This window comes from Myotis yumanensis, unplaced genomic scaffold, assembly GCF_028538775.1.
Source record: "Myotis yumanensis isolate MYYU_CA2020_CCGP unplaced genomic scaffold, mMyoYum1.0.hap1 SCAF_7, whole genome shotgun sequence".
Lineage (NCBI taxonomy): Eukaryota > Metazoa > Chordata > Mammalia > Chiroptera > Vespertilionidae > Myotis > Myotis yumanensis.
In genome coordinates this window covers 68,510,218-68,515,247 of record NW_027223758.1, presented here as the reverse complement: position 1 = coordinate 68,515,247, position 5,030 = coordinate 68,510,218, and the positions used below count along the sequence as shown (strand labels likewise).

The 5,030-nt window shown below is 51.0% G+C and overlaps 1 pseudogene; it reads left to right on the top strand.

Moving 5' to 3' along the window:
• Positions 1–933: 933 nt before the first annotated feature.
• On the top strand, positions 934–1,362 carry LOC139014644 (ribosomal protein uL24-like pseudogene; annotated as a pseudogene).
• Positions 1,363–5,030: the final 3,668 nt, after the last annotated feature.

Below are 5,030 nucleotides of genomic sequence, written 5' to 3'. Positions count from 1 at the left end.
CCCAGGGAGCGGTTAGGGGCGCCTCTAGGCAACGCGATAGGGTGCGAGTTTGATGGGGAAAGTGGAAGAAACTGGGGGGAGGTCTTAAGGGTCTGCGGGGATGGGGTGCTTGGCCCGAGTAGGTGTGGAGTGTGCTGGGGAAGGAAGAAGAAGACCCGATTGGAAACGGCCCAGCACAGTACCTTTCTCCTTGCGAACCGGGACGTGGGCTGAATGGCGGTTGTTTCACGAGTGCGCTTGGGACCCACATGGTCACGGCAGCGGCAGGACTCCCGACACTTCACCGGTTCCAATAGTAAACAGCTACCAAGGCCAAAACAGGAAAGTCCTCTCCAACCAGAGGCCCTGGACGAAGGAAACACACTTAAGGAGGCGCTAGAAAAGCCAGAAGTACGCAAGCAGAGGATTGTGGGATTGTGGAGGAAGCCTGGGCACCTAGAGGATTATGGGATTGTGGAGGCCGCCTGGGCACCTAGAGGATTATGGGATTGTGGAGGCCGCCCTGGTGCCTAGAGGATTGTGGGATTGTGGAGGCCGCCTGGGCGCCTACCGCTAGACCGTGAGCTGTTACTGCGCATGCACAGAGTCAGCCTGGAGTCTTCAGTCTCCAGTATTTGGAGGTGGCTTCTGGCGGGAAGTTATTGGATTGAGGTTTGCTGTTCCCTTGCGAGAGGAAGATCAGAATTGAAGGTTTCCTTTGTTACCTTGCTTTGAAGCGGAGGAAAATGGGAGAATGACGAATAAGAAACCTTGGACATAGATAGTGAAGGGCAGTTTGTCCAGACTGTTGAGAGCTCAGAATTAGAGTTTAATTGGGATAGAAATCCTGCGAATAGCACCTGATGCCTGAAGTCTGAGCTCTCTACTCTTAGGTTTTCCAGTGCAAGCTTTTGGAGACTCCCTATTAAAACAATCCTGGTTGGGGAGGTCACCATGAAGTTCAACCCCTTCGTGACCTCGGACGCATCAAAAACCACAAATGCCACTTCAACGCCCCCTCCACGTGCCCCGCAAGATCGTGTCTTCCCCGCTCTCCAAGGAGCTGCGCAGAAGTACAGTGTCCGCTCCGTGCCCATCCGCAAGGACGACGAGGTCCAGGTGGTTGAGGACACTACAAAGGTCAGCAAGGCAAGGTAGTGCAGGTGCACAGGAAGAAACATGCCATCTACATGGAGCGGGCGCAGCGTGAGAAGGCTACGCACACTGTCCACGTGGGCATTCACCCCCGCAAGGTGGCTACCACCAGGCTACAACTGGACAAAGATCGGGAAAAAAATTCTTCAACGCAAAGCCAAATCTCGACAAGATGGAAAAGAGAAAGGCAAATATAAGGAAGAACTTATTGAGAAAATGCAGGAATAAATGTACCCTGTTGTGTAACCACGGTGTAGCTGTAGGTTTTTAGCCTGGTGTGTATTCCTTTAAAATTGTTCAAGATGTCTCTGGAATATTTTGTTACCTTCTTGGTTTGTTATTGATATGTGGCTCTGTATATCTATTGTTGCTGTTTGGATTAATTTTATGAATAAAAATTGGAAATGCTTCTTAATTCAAAAATAAATAAAAATTAAAAATAAAACATTCCTAGTTGGAAAGTGTTTGTATAGAAGCCCATAAGTATTAAGTATTTGCCGTGTTTACCATGCTTAGCTCTCTGTAAGGAATGTGGAATAATGTTAAACACCTCATGTTCTCAAGAAGCTTGAATTTTAAAATAAAAAATAAAGAAGAAATATAAATATTAAAAATAAAAAAAGAAGAAGCTTGAGTTTTAGGGGCAAAATCAGGCAGGCAGGTGAGCGGTTAGGGGCGATAAGGCAGGTAGGCAGGCGAATGGTTAGGAGCTAGTGATCCTGGATTTCGAGAGGGATGTCCGAAAGGTCCCAGATTGTGAGAGGGTGCAGGCCAGGCTGAGGGACCTCCCCCCCCCCCCCCCCCCTGCGCCCACTCCGTGCATGAATTTCATGCACCGGGCCTTTGGTGTTACTATAAAAATGCACTGTAAAAATGCATTCATGCAAAGTTATCCTCATTTGTGAAAACACATATAAACAAAGGACTTCTTGTCACCTTGCCCCTGCAGGAGCTCCCAAGCTAACGCAGGGGACAGACTGAAAAACAACAACAAACGAACAAAACCCTAATTCTAATATCCTCAGAGCTGAGCAAACGTAGGAGGCACTCTGGGACCACAGAGGAGGGAACAATTTATTCTGCCTGGAGGGCCCCCAGAAAGCTGCCCCTGAAATAAGATTATATGTAATTTGAGTCTTCAACGCTGAGTAAGAGAAGTTTAAGGCATAATACGATCTCCCATCAGAGAGCAGGCAATGCTTTACCCAGGGAATGAAGCTGCAATGGTGGGATTTGAGGGGCTTTTCAGGCTGGGGCACTTCTTGCCTTATCAGCTCCTGGCGGCTGGGCCCTACAGCCCAAGCTGGGGTTGCATCTGCAGGCTGTGAGGCCCACAAGGCTCCCAGGTGCCTGGGAGAAAGGCAGCCCTCCTCCTGTTCCCCTGGGCCCTGCTGGGTCCCACCTTCTGGGTCCTCCCTCTCCCTCTTCCAATCCAATCCATCATCAGCTCTGCCCACCCTTACCTCCAAGTCACTTATTGAATTTGCCTCCTCCTCTCCAACCCCAGCAGCACAGGGCCTGAGCGCAATCCCTGGCCAGCCCTTCCCTGGCCTATCACAAGTCTCCCGTGTCTCCCCTTCAATCCTCCTCCATTCTGTGACGGGGGTGGGGTTGGGGGCGGGGGGGGGGGGGTTGAGATGGGGGTGGGGAGTCGGGAGGCTTCCTACAGTCAGGTCATCTCTGCTGCCCTCTTGCATGGCTCCCATGACCCCCACATAACATCCAGTCCTTGCGGTCTTCCCAGCTTGGTCTATCATGGTTCCTCTTACCCTCAATCACCGCTAGCCCTTGAATTCTGCCCTTTCTTACCTGGGTACTTTGCTCACAATGACCTACCCTTTTGGAATTCCTTTCTCCACCCTTCTTCCCTTAGCTAACTCCTATGCACCCTTCAAGGCTCCCTCCAAGCTCACCTCCTCCTGGAAGCCTTCGATGATCACCCAAGACCACATGACATGCTTTCTCTGGGTTCCTGAAAGTACCCTATTCCGACATGGCTCACACCGAACTAAAACTATCTTTTTACTTCTCTGTTAGAGGTTTCATGGTCCTGTGGGCTTCGGATCCCCTGAGTTCACAGCCTGGTTCTGTCTTATTGTGACCGTGGACAAATTACTTGTTTTTTCTGTACCTCAGGTTTCTCACCTGTAAAATGGGGATAAAAAAAGTACCTACCAAAAACTAAAAATTCAACCCAAAAAAGTACACATCTCATGGGTTTACTGGAACCAATGAAGGCACATAAGTTCTCAGCACAGTGCCTGGCACATAGCAAATGCTCAATAAATGCTGGCTGTTAGTATCCATTTCCCATACCAAGCTATGAGTGCCTGGACATCGGGGCAGCATCTGATGTGTCTTTGGGAGCCCAGTACCTCCCAGGACCGGCCTGTTGAGTGGCCATCTGCCAGAGACCCAGAGCCCATGCACTAAGAGATTCTACATCAGTGCCTACCATCAGCTGCTTCTCAGTCCTGATCTCAGAATTGACTGTAGAGCACACTTGGTCCAGGATTTTCACTGGGGTCCTGCAGTGCCTGTGGTGGTGGCAAAGGGGCCACCACTAGCCAGAGCTCTTCCCCTGCCTCCTGGCCTGGTCCCAGCACCCCTGAACGATGTAGCAGATGGGGCAGAGGACAGAGTCCTCCATGGGAGGAGCTGTCCCTGGCCAGACCACTCTCAGTCCAGCAGGCAGACCCTTCTTGGTGCCACAGCCACGCCCGGCTCCCACCGACTCCCCAGCATAGCTACAGCTCTTCCACGGCTGCCCCCACTGGGCTCTCTCCTGCCTGGGTGGTCCTTGGCCTTGGTAACAAAGGCGTGTTTCTTGGCAGCGTTACTAATTAGCTGGGAAAGACGATTAGTGTCATTAACAGACTCAAAACGTTTGCATTATGAGCTCCTTGCTGGCTGCGGGGTGCCCTGTACAGAAGTAGGGGTGGGAGCCTCGGAGAGAGCAGGCTTGAGAGGGAGCTGCCCAGAGAGACAGCGAGACAGAGGAGGGAGGGAGGGCGTTGGCAAGAAAAAACGAAATTTAAAGTGGATGAATTATTTACTGCAGGAAACAATCCTGGACTCACTTACTCTCACTCGGAACATCCCAAACTGTAATCCACGGCATTTTTCACATCTCCCTAGCGTGCTGAGTGATTTTCTTTATGACTGGATACCAGAGGCCGGGTAATCTTGTAAGAGATTGGCTTAGTATCGATCATGTGTGTCTTCCAGGGCTCCCGCTCCCACCCATTCTGGATGCTTCGGTCCCCAGGTCCCCAGCTTGGGCCACACCCCAGGTGGGATCTTAGTAGGTGGTCACTCCCTGGTGAGAATTGGGAGCCACCAGGGTGGGCCCCTTGCCCACCAATGAACCGGGTCATGGCTGCCATGTTTGGTCTCGCCCAAGGTATTTTGCCAAATGCTTCAGACACATTGTGTCATTGCCTCCCAGCAAGAACCCTCAGGTAGATATGATTAAGCCCACTTTTCAGATAATAATAGCAGTCCGCTCTTAAAAAAAGTTAAATAGCAGTGACTCTTGATTGACCTCCCCATGTCCTAGGTCCTGTGCTAATACTTTTCATTTATTAGTAATTGCTTGCTCACAACACCCCCGTTTACCGAAACACTCAGAGAGGTTCCATGGCTTGCCTGGAGTCACACAGGAAGTGGCGGAAGCTGGCCCAAACCCTGACCTGCTCACTGCCAGCACCTGGCACACAGGCTCCAGCTCAGAGTCATAGAAGAGGAGTCGTTAAAATAAAGGATGTAGCCCAACCAGTGTGACTCAGTAGCTGAGCGTCCACCTACGCACATGCCCAGGTTGCGGGCTCAATCCCACGTGTGGGGTGTGCAGGAGGCAGCCGATCAACAGTTCCTCTTATCATTGATGTTTCTAT